Source organism: Chiloscyllium plagiosum, unplaced genomic scaffold, assembly GCF_037043375.1.
Source record: "Chiloscyllium plagiosum isolate Xiang-an unplaced genomic scaffold, Cpla_swu_hap1 HiC_scaffold_3, whole genome shotgun sequence".
In the NCBI taxonomy this organism is placed as follows: domain Eukaryota; kingdom Metazoa; phylum Chordata; class Chondrichthyes; order Orectolobiformes; family Hemiscylliidae; genus Chiloscyllium; species Chiloscyllium plagiosum.
The window spans coordinates 85,680,729-85,702,246 of NW_028270141.1; the positions used below are offsets into that span (position 1 = coordinate 85,680,729).

Sequence of the window (21,518 nt, forward strand, 5' to 3'; positions counted from 1 at the left end):
ACCCAGCCCATATCCCTTCCTATTCGTATACCCATTCAGATGCCCTTTAAATGTTGCAATTTACTAGCCTCCACCACTTCCTCTGGCAGCTCATTCTATACACATATCCTCTCCATGAAAAAGTTGCCCCTTAAGTCTCTTTTATATATTTCCCCTCTCACCCCAAACCTATGCCCTCTAGTTCTGGATTCCCCCATCCCAGGGAACAGACTTTGTCTATTCATCCTATCCATGCCCCTCGTGATTTTGTAAATCTCTATAAGGTCACTCCTCAGCCTCCGACGCTCCAGGGAAAACAGCCCCAGCCTGTTCAGCTTCTCCCTATAGCTCAAATCCTCCAACCCTGGCAACATCCTTCTGAACCCTTTCAGGTTTCACAACATCCTTCTGATATGAAGGAGACCAGAATTGTATGCAATATTCCAACAGTAGCCTCACCAATGTCCTATATAACCACAACATGACCTCCGAACGCTTGTACTCAATGCTCTGACCAATAAAGGAAAGCATACCAAACACCTTCTTCACTATCCTATCTACCTGTGACTCTACTTCCAAGGAGCTATGAACCTGCACTCCAAGAAAACTAACATTTTCAATATATTTATAAAGGAAAATACTGTGTGTTAAAACCATAGCCAGCTTAACATTGCTGGGAGGAAAATAATGCAATCTTTATTAAATGGGTACAAGCTGAAACAGTATCTAGAAATCAAATACATGATAACGAATGCCAACAGCTAAACAAATGCTTGACCAACCATGTTGAATTCTTTGAAGATATAATGGACAAAGTTTACCAATGTAGTGTATAAGATGTAAAAGACTAGATTTCCAGAATGCCTTTAATAATGTGAATAAGGTCAAACCATTGTGTTAAAACCTTATAAGCTATTGTCATGATTTGGCATGAAACAGATTTTTGGTTCGCACTGTTATGGTGACTTACCTTTTTCCAAAAGAGTGGTCAGATGAGTTTTTTTACAGTTGAAGTTCATGAAATAAAAGGGAAGGTGGCAGCATGGGGTGAAAGTTCACAGAGTAATAGGAAACAGAATAGTGGGGAATAGTTCCTGTATGGACTGGAGGATGATCTAAAGTGATGTTCACAAGGTTGATATCATGAGTTTTTAAAAATCTGTATTCGTGATCTAGACTTCATGTATTAGCAGGTACCATTTCATAATTTGCAGATGATACAAACCTGGAAGCACTACGAATTGTGAGGATGATCGTGATTGACTACATGAGAACTTCAGTGGTTACACTGAGCAGACACCTAACAGATGGAATTTACTGGAAATGAGTTTGAAGTAACACATTTGATAGAACAAGGAGAGACAATATAACATAAAGGATATGATTCAATAGAAGGTGCAGAAGCAGGGATCTGGATGTATATGTACACAAGGTGGCAGAGGTTTGAGAAAGCTGATAAAAAGGATCTTGGATTTTACAAATAGCCAGAGAATTATGGGCAGAAGGCAGGAGATTGGGGTTCAGAAACATTTCAGCCATGACTGAATAGCATAGAAGACACAATAGGTCAAATAGCCTCATTCTATACCTATATCTTATGGGCTTATGGAGTCCAAAAGTAAAGAAATAATGGTAATCCTTAACAGAACACTTTTTTTTTATTAGATTAGATTCCCTACAGTGTGAAAACAGGCCCAACCAGTCCACACTGACCCTCTGAAGAGTAACCCACTAAGACCCATTTCCCTCTGACTAATACACCTAATGTTGTGGGCAATTTAGCATGGCCAACTCGCCTAACCTGCACGTCTTTGGACTGTGGGAGGAAACCAGAGCACCTGGAGGAAACCCACGCGGACACAGGGAGAATGTGCAAACTCCACACAGACAGTCACCCGAGGCTGGAATTGAACCTGGGACCCTGGTGCCGTGAGGCAGCAGTGCTAACCGCTGAACCACTTGGTTGGCCCTATCTGGACTACTACACCTGATTCTGGGCACCACACTTCAGGAAGCATTGGAGAAGTTGCAGTAAAGTTGTTGAGAATAGTGCTGGGAATGAAACTTTAATGTTATAAGATGAATCCTCACAGCTCCTCATGGTGTGGGACCATCTGAATGATTTGATGCCATTATCTTCTAACCTGTTAAGAAACTATAGGATCTGCTTTGTCAATTGTGATTAAAGGAAGACCACTTACTATTCCAGCCAGAAGAGGCTCTTGATTGAAATAAGATTGTACTTTATTTCAGGAAAGCAACAAGTTAGATTAGGAGCAGGAGTAAGTCATTCAGCCTATAGAGTCTGCCTCACCATCCAAATCCTCTGAAAATTATGGTTAGCATTCCATTAGCTTTCCTAAAACTTGCTGCATCTGTATGCTAGCCTTCAGAGCCGTATTGACAAGGAATGTATGTCCCTTTGCACTTCTATATTTTCAAACCTCTTACCATTGAAGAAATACTCTACATACCTCATTCTCCTACCAAAGTGGATAACCTCACATTTTTCAACATTATAGTCCATTGTCTGCCATGTTCATGCCCTTTTACTAAACCTGTCCAAGTCATCGTCAAGCTGCTTTACTACTTCCTCATAGCACACATTGAGTTAGTCATACAGCCCAGAAACAAACCCTTTGTTCTAATTCATGTGCAACGACCAGATATCCCAATCGGACCCAGTCCCATTTGACAGCATTTGGCCTATTTCTCTCTGAACCCTTCCTATTCATGTACCCATCTAGATGTTGTGGTTCTGTTCGCCGAGCTGGGAATTTGTGTTGCAGACGTTTCATCCACTGTCTGGGTGACATCCTCAGTGCTTGGGAGCCTCCTGTGAAGCAAGAGAAGCACTTCAAAGGAGGCTCCCAAGCACTGAGGATGTCACCTAGACAGGGGACGAAACGTCTGCAACACAAATTCCCAGCTCGGCGAACAGAACCACAACAACGAGCACCCGAGCTACAAATCTTCTCCCAAACTTTGAACCCATCTAGATGCCTTTTAAATGTTGTAATTGTACTGGTCTCCACACGTCTTCGGGCAGCTTGTTCCATACACTCCCACCACCTTTTGAAAATATTACCCCTTGGGTCCTTTTTAAATCTTTCCTCTCGCACCGTAAACTTATGCCATCTAGTTTTATACTCCCTTGCCCTAAAAAAAAAAGACCTTGGCTATTCACCCTTTTCCTGCCCTTTGTGATTTTATAAACCTTTGTAAGGCTACCCCTCGGGTGTAGGGAACGCTGGATGACTAGAGAAATTGAGGTTCTGGTCAAGAAAAAGGAGGAGGCAGCTGTCAGGTATAGACAGTGAATCTCTAGAGGAGCATGAGGACAGTAGGAATATACTTCAGAGGGAAATTAGGAGGGCAAAGAGGGTACATGAGATACAAAGCTAAGTGATAATGTGTATCATTTGCAAGTTTGGAATAAATACAAATGCTCCCCACCCCCAAATGATTGGCATAAGACCATAAGATATACGAACAGTCGATTGTATGGTCCCTTGAAACCATTGTACCATTCAATGGGGTCATGGCGGATCCTCATGTCCACTTGCTTGCCCCTCCCCAGTAATCCTTAATTTCCCAACTGATGAAGAATCTATCTATCTCAGCTTTACAGAATACATAATGACTCTGATTGGTGTCCCTTTATTCTGAGACTATACCCTCTGGTTCTAGACTGTCCCATGAGGAGAAACATCTTCTTAACATTTACCCTGTCAAGCCCTTTAAGAATCCTGTATGTTTCAATGAGATCACCACTCATTCTTGTAAACTCCAGTGAGTAAGTTCCAATCAGTTTAGCCTTTGCTCCAAAGATAATCTCTCCAAACCAGGGATAATCCTTGTGAAACTCCTCTGAACAGCCTCCCCTGAAATAAAATCTTTATTCCATTGAAATCAGGACATCATTCCATTAGCCTTTCAGATTACCTGCTGCACGTGTGTGCTAGCTCGGTGTTTCATGCATAAGTACCTCCATTGTGTTGTAGCTTTTTGCGGTTTCTCTCTATTTGAATAATATTATGTTCTTTTGTTCTCCCTTCTAAAATGAACAATTTTTCATTTTCCCACATGATACTACATTTGCCAATGTTTTTCCCACTCATTTAACCTATCAATATCTCTCTCTCTAAATTGTTTGTATCCCTTTCTCGATCTGCCTTTCCACCTAATTTTAGTGTCATCTGCACATTTGGCAACAGTCCATTCACTTCTTTCTTCCAAGTCATTAATATACATTATAACAGTTGTTTCCAGCACTTTTCGAATAGGGTGTAATATTGTCAGTTTTCCAATCCTCTGGCACTTCTCAAGAATCCAAGGACTTTTGAAAAATTACAACTAATTCATCCATTTTCTCTGTGTTTTTTTCTTTTACGATCCTAAGATGCAAGCCATTAGGGCCACATGCAGTTGTCTACCTTTTAGCGACATTAGTTTGTCTAATACTACTTCTTTCGTGATGGTAACGATATTTCATTCTTTCCCCATTTCTTTTAGCATTACTAGACTGTTCGAAGTATCTTCCATTATAAAAATTGATGCAAAACATCAGCTATTTCCTTGGTCCCCAAAACTGTGTCCCCAGATTCATTTTTGAAGGGTACTTTATCCATTTTGATCTCTCACTTCCTTTTTAAATACTTAAATAAACTCTTATTGTCAGTTGTTATATTCCTTGTTAGTTTGCTTTTGTAGTTTATTTTCTATGTCTTTATTGTTTTAGTCCTATTTTGCTGGATTTTGAACTTATCCCAGTCTTTGGTGATCACTGACTTTATTCAACTTAGTAGTCTTCCTAATTTCCTTGGTTAGCCATGGTTGGTTTATCCCTCTAAGTATCTTTCCTCCTTAATCTGATGTATTTTTGCTGAGAATCACGAATTACCTCCTTAAATGTCTGCCACTGTTTGCTTATTGTCATTCCCTGTAATCTTTCTGCCCAGTTTACTTGAACTAACTCTATCTTCATTTCATTGTAATTCCCTCTATTTAATTTAAACAGTTGTTTCTGACCCACACTCCTCAGTTATGAACTAAATATTAAATCTTATCATGTCTACTTCCTTGGGAATCCTTTGGTCTGCCAACATTTGTTAAACCTGCCTCATTATCTTGGATCTGATAAATGTTAGCCTGCTCCCTGATTGGTTTTATGACCTATTGCTCTCAAAAGCAGTCCTTAATGACCCTATGAATTTGTTGTCATAGCTCCCCTTACCAATTTGATTAACCCAACCAAATTATGCACTTTTGGAGCAGTTGGGATCTGAACACAGCCTCCTATTTCAGAGGCAGGACAGTACCACTGAACCACTCGGGTCCTTAGTTCCTCAGTAAACCCAACCATCTTCAGCTGCTACTATCAATGATCGCTCCTCTAACATACAGTCAGAAGTGTGGGTGCTCAATTCCATTCATAACAGCGGAGACACTGAAGCACTCTGTTTCTACCAAAGAAAGACTTGAACAACATCCAGACATGGACTGTTAATTGGCAAGTAACATTCACCTCACAAGTACCAGGCAATCAACATCTCCAAAAGGAGGGAATCTAACCGTTGCCCCTTGATGTTCAGTGGCTGTGCTATCACTGAATTCCTCCAATATCAACATTCTGGAGATTGTCATTATATTATCGGAACCTGAATTGGGCCAGCCAAATAGTTACAGTGCTGCAAGAGCAGGTTGGAGGCAAGGAATTCTATGGCGAGTAACCTGCCTTCTGTCTTCCCTGTGCTTGTTCACAAGGTACAAGTCAGGTGCAAATGGAATACTCTCCACTTGCCTGTATGACTACAGCTCTAACAATATTTATGGAGTTTAACACCATACAGGACAAATCAGCCTGCTTTATTGGCAATCCACATCTAACCTTCACCAGTAATGCACAGGCAGCGAAAGATAGCTGAGAAAGCAATAGGTACATGAAGGTGAAGGCGAAGGTGATAGGTTAGAGGGGGGAGTGATGGACAGGTCCAAAGGGTAGTGCCGAGTTGGAGGCTTGGGACTGGGATAATGTGGGAGGAGGGGAAATGAGGAAACTGTTGAAACCCACATTTATCCCATGTGTTTGCAGGGTCCCAAGGTGGAATATGAGGCATTCCTCCTCCAGGCGTCAGGTGGTAACAGTTTGGCGATGGAGGAGGCCCAGGACCTGCATGCCTTTGACTGAGTGGGGGGGGAGCTGAAGTGTTCAGCCACGGGGCTTGGATTTGGTGGGTGCGGGTGTCCCAGAGGTGTTCCATGAAACGATCCGTAGGAAGGCGTCCTGTCTCCCCGTTATAGAGGAGACCACACCAGGTGCAACGGATGCAGTATATGACATTGGCAGAAGTACAGGTAAATTTCTGTTGCATGTGGAAGGATCCCTTGGGGCCTTGGACGGAGGTGAGAGGAAAGGTGTGGGAGCAGGTTTTGCACTTCATGCTGTGGCAGGGAAAGGTGCCAGGAGTGGGGTGTGGGCTGATGGGGGGGCGTGACCTGACTAGGAAGTCGTGGAGGGAATGGTCTCTCTGGGACACTGATAGGGGTAGGGAGGGAAATGTATCGTTTGTGGTAGGGTCCATTTGGAGGTGGCAGAGGATGATATAATGCATAGTGGAGGTTGGTGGGGTGGAAGGTGAGGACCAGAGGGGTTCTGTCCTTGTTACATTGGGAAGGATGGGGTTCAAGGGCGGTGGTGTGTGAAGTGGAGGAGATGCGCTGGAGGGCTTCGTCAACCATGTGGGAAGGGAAGTTGCGATCATGGAAGAAGGAGGTCATCTGGGACTTTGAGGTGGAATGGGTCATCCTGACAACAGATGCAGCAGAGACAGAGGAATTGGGAATAAGAGATGGCATTTTTACAGGAGGTGGGGGGGGAGAAGGTATAGTCTAGGTAGCTGTGGGAGTTGGTGGGCTTGTAGTAGATCTCTGTGGTTAGTCAGTCACCAGACACGATGATGGAGACGTCCAGGAAGGGGAAGGAAGTGCCCGAGATGGTCCAGGTGAATTTGAGGTCGGGTGGAAGGTGTTGGAAAAGTTGAACTGTTCAACCACCTCATGGGAGCACGAGGTGGCACCGATATAGTCATCGCTGTTGTGGAGGAACAGGTGGGGTGTGGTGCCGATGTGACTGCGGAAGATGGACTGTTCCACATACCCGACAAACAGACTGGCATAGCTGGGTCCCATGCAGGTGCCCATGGCTACCCCTTTGGTTTGGAGGAAGTGGCATGATTGGAAGGAGAAGTTGTTGAGGGTGAGGACCAGTTCAGCCAGGTGGATGAGGCTGTCGGTGGAAGGGTACTGGTTGGGACAGCGTGAGAGGAAGAAACTTTAGATTGAACCTGTTCTGAAGAAGAGTCATTTTGGATTCAAAATGCTAAATATATTTTTCTCTCCATAGATGCTAAGAGACCTGGTGAATTACAAAAGTGTATTTACTTGGGTGGCCTCTAATTTAGTATTTGGTTTGGAAGTAATTCTGTATTGTGAGAATTATTTTCTCCTCCAAGATGTTTGATTCTAGTTTCCATGTGATTCATCCCTAAAGTTAAATCTTATTGACAATATTATTTCGACTGTTATGTCTTCCTAATGTGAATATCTGTTTATCCTTTAAAGTCTTTTAATTGAGTAGCAATGCTGCTACTGTATACAGCTGAACTGAAAGCTTCTTCTGCTTGTGCAATCAAATGAAAGGTTCCTGTTTTTTTTATCTAAAGTGGACGATTTCCTCCTCTTTCATAGTTTTCCCCAAAGGAATCTCACTAATAAGTGAATCCCTCTGACTGTGGCTTAATAAACATTTCCCCTTTCCTTAAGGGCTTTACAGAATGAATCCTGGTCTTCACTGTTATGGAATACAAATCCTGTTCCTTCAACAGATTGCCATTGCCTATGGCTCTACTAATAATCCTCATTGCCTCAATATTTTTCCTGGATGACGCCGATCATCTGCAATTTAAATGTTTCCTGGATCTACTACAATTCAACTAGTTGATCTCCTGCCATTCCTGCAATCATAATATTCTCCCAATTACTGTCTTTGTCTGATAAGGCTTGTAATTTGTTTTGTTGTCACTTTTAGTCTGGCATTGCCACTTTCCTAGGTCTACCATCTTAACTGCATGTGGCATTCTTAATTTCTCTTCCTTTAGCTATGCCTCTTGATAGTGCTAACAATGCTATGATGCTGGATCTAAGCAGCAAGTACATTGTTTGTTTTTAGCATTCCCAACCTGTAACCTATACTTTTCAAGAAATTCTCTTTCCCACTGTGAATTTCAAATTTGCTAATGGACATTTTAATGTCAGTTGCTGTTTGGCTCAATCTTGGGATTGTTCCCACAGATGTTTGTCACTTGATGCAATCTCTAACAGCTATAATTGGTTCTCCATTTTCATGGGCTTTCTAGCTCTCCCTCCCCACTTATGTCTTATATCTGGTCACAAGTGTTTTTATCATTAACTGTAGGTGCTGCCTTGTAGAATCTTGCCATGAGAATTTCTTTTGTAGGTGGTCAAATGTTCAGCTGTTTTGGTTACTGACTGTTTGTTTGCTCAAGCAACCTCTTTCTAGCTGAGCCTGAAGAAACATTAGATCTCCACAGGTGCCAGTATTATGAATGCTGCAGCCAATTGGAGGCTGCACTATTTACATGAGGTTGACAGATGACTCCTCACCAGTACTCATCATGGTACATTTTCTGTCACTATCCTCTTTGATCAGCAAAGTCCATTTTGTCGTGTATGGTTTGGTGAGAACAGTTCAATAACTGCATAAATAAGATCTGGTTTACTATCTGAGAAACTAAATACATATTACATTGGTAAATGTTTTGATAAAGGATAGACCAATAATTTTTGTTTGACTTTATTCTTCATGCTGATTGAGTTCAACAAATTGGAGAAGGTAACAATGTCAATGGATTCATAGAGTGCATTAAGGATAGTTTCCTAAAACAATATGTCATGGAGCCACGAGAAAGTGAGGACTGCCAATATTGGAGATCGGAGCCGGAAAATGTGGTGTTGGAAAAGTGCAGCCGGTCAGGCAACATCCGAGGAGCAGGAGAGTCAACATTTTGAACATAAGCTCTTCGTCAGGAATGAGTGGAGCATTTCCTGATGAAGAGCTTATGCTCGAAACGTCGACTCTCCTGCTCCTCAGATGCTGCCTGACCGGCTGTGCATTTCCACCATCTCTTGGAGCCAACCAGTTTATCTTTGGTCTGGTAAATAGGAAACAAGGCAGTTTAATAAATTACCTCAGATTAAAAAATCCCCTAGGAAGTAATGATTATGATTTGACAGAATTCTATGTTCAGTTTGAGAGTGAGAAACTTTGGTTGGAAATGGTTGTGTTTAACTTAAAGGGAATTACAGTGAAATGAGGCTACAGTTAGCTAAAGTGGTCTGGATGAATGGATTAGCAGGAATGACAATAAGCAAGCAATGGCAGACATTTAAGGTGGTAATTAATGAACTTTCAGCAAAAAATATGTCCCAGTAAGGAGGAAAGATTCTTCGAGAGGGATAAACCAACCATGGCTAACCACGGAAGTTAAGGAGAGTATTAAGTAAGCTTCAATAAGCTTCAAACAGTCAGGAAGGAAAGATTGTATCTGGAGTGAGACACAGCCCAAGTGGACATATAGTTCAGGGAATTTGGAAAGCAGTGCAGAGGGGAAAGGGGTGCTTTTTCTTGCTTTTGTTGGTTCAGTTTTTAAGGCTTTTTCCATCAGAATAGATTGAAGGCCAGAATTGAGGGCTCAATACAAAATCATGAAATGCTTATGGCAAACTATAAGTTCATTGGTTGGTAATAGCTACTAATTTGACTATCTTTGACTATCTAAGTGACTTTCAAATTGAAGGTAAAAAGGGGAAAAAATTTAAAGGTTACAAATTCAAAGACCAGATGGAAATTTTTAAATATCAGATTGTGAACTAAGTAAACAAAATAGAGCTGCAGGGTCAGGCAATGTGTTGTACCTACATGATGTGGGAGCTGGTGGACCCCATTGTGATTCATAGTGACCACATCTGTATAAGTGTTGGTTGCTTGAGGAACTCCTGCTCAGAGTTGATGAACTGGAGTCTAAGCTTCAAACACTGTGACCCATCAGGGAGATGGAGAGTTACTTGGACGCTGTGTTTCAGAAGGCAGTCACACTCCTTAGATTAACCACCTTTAGTTTAGTCAGTAGTCAGGGACAGGAGGGTGTGACTGCGTGAGGCATGTAGAGGGATTCAGGAGGTGGTGCTGAAGGAGAGTCAGCCCTTGAGCTTGTTTACTAGGTTTGAGATTCTTGCCTCCTGTGTGGACGAGAGTGGGGGGCTGTAGGGAGGATGAAGAAGGGCCTGTGCCCGAAACGTCGAATCTCCTGTTCCCTGGATGCTGCCTGACCTGCTGTGCTGTTCCAGCAATAAAGTTTCAACTTTGATCTCCAGCATCTGCAGACCTCACTTTCTCCTGTAGGGAGGATGAGCAAACTGACCATAATACCATTGTACAGGGAGCCATTTAGGAAGGGGGAGAAAAGAGCAATGTAGTTGTAATCAGGGATATATAGTTAGGGGAATAGACACTGTTCTCTGTGGCCAAGATAGAGAGTCGCAAAGGCTGAGGTGTCTGTCTGGTACCTGGGTTCAGGAAGTACCATCTGGACTGTAGAGGAACTTGAATTGAGAAGGGCAAGATCCAGTTTTCACGGTCTATGTAGGTACTGACAATATAGGAAGAAGGAGGTTCTACTGAGTGAATATGAGCAGCCAGGGGCTAAATCAAAAAAACAGGAACAAAAAAGATGATGTCTGGATTGCTACCTGAAATGTGACCTAATTGGCACAGGTTCAACAAGTTTAAAAAGATTGATATGGGAAAAACAAATTTGGTTCATTGGCACCAGGACTAGGGAAGGAAAGAGCAATTCCAATGGGACGGGCTCCACTTGAGTCCTGGCAAATTGCATAATGGGGCTGTGGATAGGACTTTAAATAAATAGTGTGTGTTATGAGGTTTTCAATTGCATGGAAAATTAGGAAAAAGGGAGGAGAGTTCAGCAGAGGTTATTAAAGTTTCCAAAACCAATAATATGACACAGCATATGGAAATGGTCAGGAATCTAGCTTCAGGCAAAGCAGATGAGTGCACAATTATGAGAAAGAGGGCAGTCAACACAAGACTGAAAGTGTAATACTTAAATGCACAAGGTGAATGAGTTTGTAGTGCAGATTGAAATTGGCAGAGACATGAATGCAAGAGGATCAGGGCTGGCAACTAAACATTCAACCATACATATCCTATCGAAGGGACAGGCAGGTAGACCGACTGGGTGGAGTTGCCTTGTTAGTAAGAACTGAAATTAAATTGATACCAAGAAATGATATGGAGGTGAAGGTGTAGAATCTGTGTGGGTAGAATCGAGAAACCATAAAGATAGAAAGACCTGATGAAAGTTCTGCACAGGCCTCCTAGTTGTCAAGATTGATGAAGAAAATAAATCGGGAGATAGAAAAAGCATTTAAATAAAGTACTATTACAATAATCATGGAGGACGTCAATATGCATGTGGACTGTGAAAATCCAGTTGATAGCAGATCTCAAGAAAAAGAATTTGTGGACTATCTATGGGATGGTCCTTTGGAGCAGCTTGTGGTAGAGTCCATGAGGGAATAGGCAATTCTGGATTTAATGATGTGTCATGAGACAAACTTGTTTAGGGATTTGAAGGTGAAGGAAGCCCTATGGGGCAGTGACTATAATATTGTAAAATTCACCCTGCAGTCTGAGGGAGAAGCTGGAATCAGATGTAATAGTAGTACAACTGAGTAAAAGTGATGACAAAGACATGAGGGAAGAGCTGGCCAGAGTTGATTTGAACAGGAAGCCTAGCAGGGAAGCAGTGGAGCAGCAATGGCAGGGGTTTCTAGGGGTAATTCGGGAGGCACAGCAGAAATACAACCCATGGAGAATGAGGCAACCACAATGACAAGGGAAGTCAGGGACAGCAAAAAAGCAAAAGAAAAAAAAGCATACGATGTGGTGAAGGTTAGTGGGAAACCAGAGAATTGGGAAGCCTTTTAAAAATCAGCAAAGGATAACTAATAAAAGCAATATGAGGGGGGGGATAGATGAAATATGAAGGTAAGCTAGCTGGTAATATAAAAAAGATTTCAAGATATCTATGTATATTTTGGATATCAAAAGTAAGAGAGAGGCACAAGTGGACATTGAACCACTGGAAAATGAGGCTGGAAAAGTAATAATGGGGAACAAAGAAATGGCAGAGGAATTGACTAGTACTTTTCATCAGTTTTCACAGTGGAAGACCCCAGTATAGTACCAAAATGTCAAGAAATTCAGAGGTGAGGGATAGAGTAGTGGCCATTACTCAGGTGAAAATGCTGGGGAAGCTGAAAGGTCTGAAGGTGGATAAATCGCCTAGACCAGATGGATTACACCCCAGAGTTCTGAAGCAGGTAGCTCAGGAGATTTTGGAGGCATTTGGTGGTGATCTTTCAGAAATCACTGGAGTCGGGGAGAGTTCCAGAGGACAAGAAAATGGCTAATGGAACACCCTGGTTTAAAAAGGGAAGGAGCAAAGACAAGAAGACAGACTAGTTTGTCTGATCTTGGTCTTGGGAAGATTTTGGAGTCCATTTTTTAAGGTTGTGATTGCAGAGTACATAGGCGTGGATGGTACAATAAGGCTGAGCCAGCACAGCTTCATTGAGGGGAGGTTATGTCTGACAAATGTTAGAGTTCTGTGAGAAGGTAATGAACAAGTTAGATAAAGGAGAGCCAGCAGACGTGATCTAGTAGGATTTCCATAAGGCCTTTGACAAGGTGTTACACAGGGAGCCATGAAATAAGATAGAGGTTTGGCTGATTGGCAGTAGACCGAGAATGGGGTCTTTTTCAGGATGGCAACCGGTGACTTCTGTTCCTCAGGGATCTGTGTTGTGACAATTAGTATTCACATTATACATTAACAATCTGGACAAAGGAACTGAGGGCCTTGATGCTAAGTTTGCAGATGACACAAAGATAGGTGAAGAGGCAGGTAGTGTTGATGAAGTGGAGAGGCTGCAGAAGGACTTGGACAGACCAGAAGAGGGGGTAAAGTTGTGGTAGAGGAAAACCATGTGGGAAAGTGTGAGGTTATGCACTTTTGTAGGATGAATAGAGCCATAGACTTCTATAAACTGGGTAAGGCTTCAGAATCTCAAACAGAGTTACTTTAGAGTTCTCATTCAGGATTCTCTTACAGTTAACATACAGGAAATCAAATATAATATTAGAATTCATTTCAAGAGGGCTAGAATACAAGAGCAGAAACGTACTGCTAAGGCAGTATAAGGCTCTGATCAGACCACATTTGTGAGAAGATTTAGGCCCGTATCTAAGGAAGGATGTGCTGGCATTGAACGGGGTTTGCAAGAGTGGACATACAGACGATGTTTCCATTAGTAGGAGAGAGTAGGAGCCAAGGGCATATCCTCACAGAATGAAGGGATGACCCTTTAGAACTGAAATGTAGAGGAATTTCTTCAGGCAGAGGGTGGTGAATCTGTGGAACTCATTGCTGCAGAAGTCTGTGAAAGCCAAGGCATTGAGTGTATTTAAGACAGATACGTTCTTGGTTGGTAAGGGGATCAAAGTTTGCAGGGAAAAGGCAAGAAAATGGTGTTGAGAAACCCATCAGCCATGATCAAATGGCGAAGCAGACTTGATGGGCTGAATGGCCTAATTCTACTCCTGTGTCTTATGGTCTGATGGACTTAAGTTGATAGAAAAAAGCATAGAAGGGAGCCAAGGTAAGTGATTTGTCCCAAAGAGGGGGATAAATTCACAAGCCAGCAAAGGAGGTCAAAAACAATTATAAAGTACAAAGGCAAACTAGTGAGGAATATAAAAACTGACTATAAGAGCTTCTTTAAATATCTGGAAAGGAAGAGAAAAGTCAAAGTGGACGTAGTCCCCTTAGAAAATGAATCTCAGGAGAAGGTTTTGGAGATCAAGGAAATGGCAGAGGAGTTAAACATGTATTTTATATCCAGCTTGATATTAGAAGATACTTTAAACATTCTATTAATACTAAAGAATATGTGGGAGGACTTAAATATCATCACCATCACTTTAGCCATATTAGACAAACTAATGGGGCTAAAGGTAGACAAGTCCACTGGCCCTGATGGCTTGCCTCTTAGGATCGTAAAAAAACTAGTCTCTCCTACTAGTGGAATTGGTTGTAATTTTCCAAAAGTGTTTGGATATTTGAGAAGTACTGGATGATTGGAAAACTGGCGATGTGACACTCTATTCAAAAACAGAGGGAGGCAAACAGGAGTAACTGTCTGCCAATTAGCCTAATATCTATTGTCAGAAATCAGTTATTAAGGAAGGAATAATGCATTTAGAAAATCATAAACTAGTCAAGCAGAGTCAGATTGGCCTCCATGAAATGAAAGTCATATCTGACTAATTCATCAGAGCTTTTTTAGGAAACCTACAGACAATACAAAAATATTTGCAAGAGAGACACAAACATTACAAAGAGATATTGATAGGTTAAGTTAGAGGGCATAAAATTGGTATGTGTATTTTCATATAGGAAAATGTTAAGTTGTTTATTTTGGAAGGGAGAACTCAAGAATTGTGTACTATTTAAATGGAGAGAAATTGCAGAAAGCTGCAAGAGAAGGGACTTGGGGGCACTTGTGCGTGAAACACAGAAAGCTAGCACACAGATGCACCAGGTAATCAGGAAGGTTAATGGAATGTTGGTCCTTATTTCAAGAGGAGGAGGAGGAGAGTAGGGAAGTCTTGCTGCAAATGTTCAAGGTGCTGGCAAGACCACATCTGGAGTACTGTAAGCAGTTATGGTCCCCTTATTTAAGGAAAGATGTTTTGCTGTCGAGAATTCAGAGAAGGTTCGCAAGATGATCTCTGGTATGAAGGGATTGTATTGTAAGCTAAGGTTAAACAGGCCAGGACTGTACACTCTGGAGTTTTTAAAAATGAGTGATCTCATTGAACCCTACAGGTAAGTGCTGAAAGGATGTTACCCTCACAGGAGAGTCCAGTACCAGAGACCACAGTCTCGGAATAAAGAGATGCCAATTTAAGACTGAAATGTGGAGGAATTTCTTCTAAGGATTGAGAGTCTTTGGAACTCCTTGCTGCAGAAAACTGGGGAGGGGGTGGCAGAGCCCTTGTGTGTATTTAAGGCTGAGATAGAAAGCTGCTTGATTAGTCAGGGAATCAAGGACAGGAAAGTGAACATAAGGAATATTGGATCTGCCATGATCCTATTGAATAGCAGAGAATGTCTGAGGGACTGGTCCTATTTCTTCTGATCTTATGATTGCCAATATTACAGAGACTGAGGAACATTTTGATGTTCGGTTTTACTCCTTCAAAATCCAAAGCCATTCCCCTCTGCCAAATGCATACAACATCCTCATATTAATGATTCACACACATCTTAATACTAAACCTTTCAGACCCTTGCACCATTGTACAATACTTTGATATGAAGGTTGAGTGACAAACCTATAGCTGTATGCTTCTTTTCAGAAGTAAGGATTGAGGAGATTTGAAAATGTCCTGACTTTCAAAGGGCAATTAGGTAATTATTTAAAAAAAGATTTGCAGGACCACTTCGGAAAAAGCAGGAGAGTAAGACAAGCTAAGTATATCTTGCAGAGAGTTGGTTTGGACATGATAGGCTGAATAGCTACCTTCTGCTGCAACCCTTCAATGATTCGTGGTGAAATTTGCTATTTTTTATTGACCACATTTTTATTTTTACTTTTCATTTAATTACAATTTATTCTTCTATCTGATGACTACATGAATAACAGGGAGGTGACACTGATCCAAATTAATTCATTATGGTTGCAAGGATTTTCATTTTTCCTTAAAAGCACTACATCAAATAAATCCACAATATATGTGGACTTAGGTTATTAGGGAATAATTGTTTGCTCATGGTTATACTAATCAGTGTGGGATGTAAAAAATATTAAAGAAAAAACATAAATGCGGTGGGGGCAATTATTTAAAATGTTTTCACTAATTCACTTGTCCAATGCAGTTTAGTAGCTGAGTATCATTTTCTCCTTTTTATTGCCTTTATTTGAATGGAAAACCAACCATGTGTTTGCTGTACTAGTACTAGACTGTGTACAACAACAGGATAAATGATTGGACAAAGTTGATGGAGAAGGAATATATATTTGAGTCATCTAAGAACCCCAGACAGCAGTTTTGAGGTTCCATGTCGGGCGTTGGTGTTATGTCTAATTGGGGTTGTCCTCTAAAAAATTTTTTTAGTCAGGCACAATCTGCTATTCATACAAATGCTTTCATTTACAGAAAATCGCACGACTGATAAACATGCAGTTGCAGCAAGTAATGATCAGGGTCATGAACAATACTGACCAACTTTCTCCTCCTCCTAAGAAGTGCTTAGTGCAATTGTAAAAACTCTATTGCAGCTCCAGCTGAGATCATGTTACAACATAAACTGGATGTAAAGCCTAGTTGTTGTGGGTCACTTAATTCCAGAATGAATTCTCAATCACTGGGGGAGTGCTTGCTTTTTTTTTTGGAAGAAATGGTTTGCCTGCCTGATTTCACTTTCCTGCCATTTGCAATGTTTATACGCATTGAATACATTCCATTCTCATTCTCATGTTTTTGAACTGAGAATTAACAAATGGGGAAGCATTTAAAATGCTTTTTTCCAGAGCAATTTTATTATGTCTGGTGAAGGGATAGTCACACTTTCTCAATGATATTCATGCCACAGATAAACACTTTAATATGTAACAGATGCAGCCACATCACCACGGAAAAAGTGGCCTGCATAGATATATGAGCACGAAAATAAGGAGAGCAAGAGGTATGACCATTAATTTCATTTCTTTTAGAAAACATCTTAACAATTTAATTGCTTCCATATTTTACAGGGCACTATCTCTGCTGTATGTTGAAAACCACAGGAAGAAATTCAACTTTCATAACCATGTCAATAGTATTGTTCCAGATGAAGTATCCTGTAACTGTGAAGGCATATAGAAATATTTCATTACCACATTTTAAGATAACGAAAGCGTTACCATGTTATGCAAAGGGGTCTGAATTTTGTGTTAACCACCTCAATTTGCAATGGGCTTAGCTGTTTTAGAAACCTGTCTAGAATAACTACAAACTACTCTAATCAAAATGGTGACTGTATACAACAAATGCAGAGTAAGCTTACAAACTCTGCATTGAACCTTTTCAAATTCCTATTTTATTTTCTGGAAATCAGCACAGCGCAATCTGATTTCTTTGTATCAATGTATTTCTTTGACTCGATGTATCAAAATAATCAGTTATTTTAAAGAGATATTTACTATAAAAATGTTGGCATAGTGATAACATTGTTGGACTAGTAATTCCAGTGTAGAGTGTGGTGCTGGAAAAGCACAGCAGGTCACATGGCATCCAAGGAGCTGGAGATTTGACTTTTCAGGTAAAAGCTCTTCATCAGGAATCCTGATGAAAGGTTTTTGCCCAAAATGTTGACTCTCCTGCTCCTCAGACGCTGGCTGACCTGCTGTACTTTTCCAGCGCCACACTCTCAACTCTAGTCTCCAGCATCTGCAGTCCTCATTTTCGTCTAGTAATTCCAGAGGCCCAGACTATACCTCTGGGGATGTGGGCTGCAGTGTGACCATCACTGATTGTTGTAAAACCTCATCTAGTTCACCAGCGGCCTTTAGGAAATTAAATCTACTGTTTTTACCTTGTCTGGCTGAAAGGTTGCTTGCTAATGTGGATGACTCTCCCCTGTTCTCTATAAATATCTAGCAGGCCACTCAATTCAAAACCAATAGGGATTTACAAGAAATTCTGGCCTTGCCAGTGATGCCCCACATATGGTCTCACAGTTAAAATTGTGTTTATGTTAGATCTGACAAGAGTCTTGCAATTTGATGGAACTCAGGTTGATTTTCTCCAATGATTTGTTATGTTAAATATCATAATCAATTTGGTATCAGACACCAAAAGGTCCTCACACTCACATTCTTTTAGCTCCTGTGTCTCTGCCTGTTCACTATATCATTAGGATGTAATTGTAGAAAGCATCTTCCTAATTTAATGATCCTTCCTGAAGTTGATATCATCATCACCCCTTTTTCTTGCTTTGTTGTACAATCTTGACAGCCTTTGTCTTCTGCAGTTTATTGCAAAATAAACTTTAAATATACAGTAGAACCTCAAATGTCCGAGTGAGATGGGCAGAGAGTATTTTGTTCAGGTAATTGATCATTCGGATAATCGATCTGATCATAGACGAGCAGTAATTTGAGTGCCCGTTAACTGAATATTTCTTGGTTAACCGACAATGCACGCCATAAAGCTGTTTAACTGATAACTGATTTATCGTAAACAAGTGGTAATTTGAGTGCCAGTTATCAAACGTATTTCCCAGTTATCTGGCAATGCATGCCATAATGCTGTCTAGCCACTAACTAAATGCTGAGTTACCTTAAGATCTTGTTTGGATCTTGACCTTAAGATGATTGATGCTCGGATAATTGAGGTTGTGCTGTATTTCTAAGTCTTGGCTATTCTATTCTCCAGTTCCAGTGCTTTAAGGTTGTTTCTTATTGGATTTCTTTGCATTTTGCTGTGCAGTTCTGAGAGGTTTTGATTAATATCATTCACTTGCGTTCTTATCAATAGCTAATTTTCCTCCCTAACAAACCCTCACTTCAACCTTTGAAGTATTATCTCTTCTATCTGTTGGTTCTATAACAGATTGATTGCATAAGCTGTCCTCTCTGAAATGGGCCAAATCCTTAGCCTGGATCTTTAGAATTAGTTAAATTGCTGCAACAGAATTCAGATGCTAGTAAGTTTTTAGGAATGTCTTAGAAATCCTTCCTCTCAAGGCCTATTTCAATGATGTGAACCACACAGAAACATAGAAAATAGGAGCAAATTCAACCCTTTTGAACTGGATCTGCCATTCCTGGTTGATCATCCACATGAGTCTTCTATTGAGGAAGAATTCCTGATTAACAATCCTTGAGATCCTAACTGTCTTTTATTTTGGAAATAAATGAACAGTTTCAAGTGTAACTGTTTACAACCTTAAAAATCTCACTACCAGGTTATAGTCCAACAGGTTTATTTGGAAGCACTAGCTTTCGGATTGCTGCTCCTTCATCGGGTGGTTGTGAAGCAGGACCATGTGTCTTATGATCCTGTCCCACAGCTACCTGATGAAGGAGCAGTGCTCCAAAACCTAGTGCTCCCAAATAACCTATTGGACTATAACCCGGCGTTGTGAATTTTAACTTTGTCCATTCCAGTCCAGCACCAGCTCCTCCTCCTCATGTTTACAACCTAACATTCTGAGCATTTTTATGGGATTTTGGAGATTCATAATGTATCCACTGTTAGTCTACAGTTTTCTGCCATTGTCTACAAGTGTAAACACCTTGCATCATCATCACAGTTAAACAGTCTGTGTCTCCTGTAACCTCCAACAACCCCCTTCAGCCAAAACTGTTGTCACAGTCTTCAAAACAGATCATATGACCACTTCCATTTTACCATAATTTAAAGAGAATCCCAAATAAATAGATATGAGGTTCTTAACATTGTTAGTGGGCTAAGTTGCATACCTCATATAAACCAGCCCAGGGATCGTGTCCATGATTTTCTGCTTTTGAGTTTGCGTTGCTCGTGAGCCAGCTTTGTTCTGTGTGCTGTTCGTCGGCTGCATGCATTCAACATAGCTACTGCTCAGCACTGTGTAGCAGCTTGCACTACTTAAAGCAGAGGTACACTGTAGCTGTATCAGGCACTTGCAGTTCTGCAGGGCATAAATATGACTTGAGAAACAATGAAAAATGGCTCAGTATGGGAAAAGGCAGTCCAGGCCACATTTCTTCAGTTACTCCTCATAACTAAACCTGCGGCATTATCTGCGTAGCTCTTCCTTATCTCTAGTATTTAGAAGTGAATGTAGTAGCCAGTACTGGATCTAATTGTGACTTCCCCCGAAGTTGTTTTGGTCATCGGGCATTTCAGTATTCTAACGGCTTTGTTCATTGCTTCTCTGCAATTATTAGTCATTTTTTTGTGATAAATCCGCTAAAGCTCCTGCATCTTTTCAATCCTGCCCTTCATTATCTCTCTATGGCTTCACCACTTCCCTATTCCTGAAAGGTTCTTTAACCCTAAAACACTTCTATCATGCCTCTTTAGGATCTCCATTTTCTTCTGTCCTATCATTGCCATTCATACTTTTAGTTACTGAAGCCTTACGTTTTAAAATTCCTTCCAAAAAACTTGCACTTTGTCCTCTAGATCACTTCTTAAAACCCACTTCTTTAAACAAATTTTTGTTCATCATTAATATTACCTTATTTTGCTTAGCATCCATATTTCTATGAAGATCTTGGGCTTGTTTTCTATGATAAAGGCACTATATAGTTGTGAATTTGTATTATTTTCCTGGTGTTTCCAAGCTTCACACTGGGAGTGAAAACTTGTAAGGTATGCATTTTGTTTTTTTTTTGCCAAATACATAAATTGCCATAAATGTGAAAACATAGCATCAAATGATTGCCTAAGTTCCATTTGTTATAGACCTTTTTCCATATAAGGGTATATTTTGAAAAGTTGCATTTCCAACCCAAAAGTTTGGTGTCAAAACAGCACATTGGGAATTTAAGTTTAGAGGTTGGTGAGCTTGATACAGAATTGTCCATCTTTTAAATTTAATGGATAGAAATTCTGCAGGGTTCACTCAACTCTCCGCCTGAATCCCTGACAAGTATTTAAAACAGACATGTACTGTGATTGCAAATTCATAGAATTACCTAATATTATACATTTATAGAGCAAAATATCAAGATATGAGTGAATTGAAAAAATGTCTGGTTACTTTTGACATAAATCCTATACAAAAGTTAGCACAGAGCAGCCCTTAAGTAGACAGATGGCAAATGTATTCATTACTTGTGACAGCAAACCACTGTTGGAGAGGTCTTTGGAATATTGCCATTCTATTGCAAAATGGTTGTCTATTATGACCGATTTTGGCATTGGAATAATGGAAACCTAGTTAAGGACAAACTACATAGTACCAGATGGTTCAAACATCAACTGTGTTGGGGAATTGGATATCATATTTAGTGGGACATAAGATACTGGTTCAGTCACCCAGGTTCAATATGTTAATCATGTGCCAGTAGAAGTGAGGTAGCAGATTATTTTGCAGCAATGACATTAGCTATCTTATTCACATGGATTGACATGTTGCTGTGTGATTTTAATAAGAAGAACATTAGTATGTGTGTGTGAAATACCTTTGTAACCTATTTAACAAATTCATTCATTCAGTGTACCTCTCGGGCTGACATTCCAGTATGGTACTGAACAAATGCTTCAGTTGCTGTCCTTCAGATGAGACATAGGGCAAAAAATACTATGCCAGGTGAGTGAATGTCACCTGCCATTC

The 21,518-nt window shown here is 40.6% G+C and overlaps 1 protein-coding gene across 3 annotated transcripts in view; it reads left to right on the forward strand.

Moving 5' to 3' along the window:
- dse (dermatan sulfate epimerase) overlaps positions 1-21,518 on the forward strand; it is an 85,325-nt gene that overhangs the window by 10,699 nt on the left and 53,108 nt on the right. Inside the window, exon 1 of one of the 3 annotated variants that reach the window (XM_087981184.1) lies at positions 16,843-16,895. The exons of the other annotated variants lie outside the window; for them this stretch is intronic. The gene's annotated coding sequence lies outside the window, so the exon portion shown is untranslated. Of the gene's footprint in view, positions 1-16,842; positions 16,896-21,518 lie in introns of those variants that run through there. 3 annotated transcript variants of the gene reach the window in all.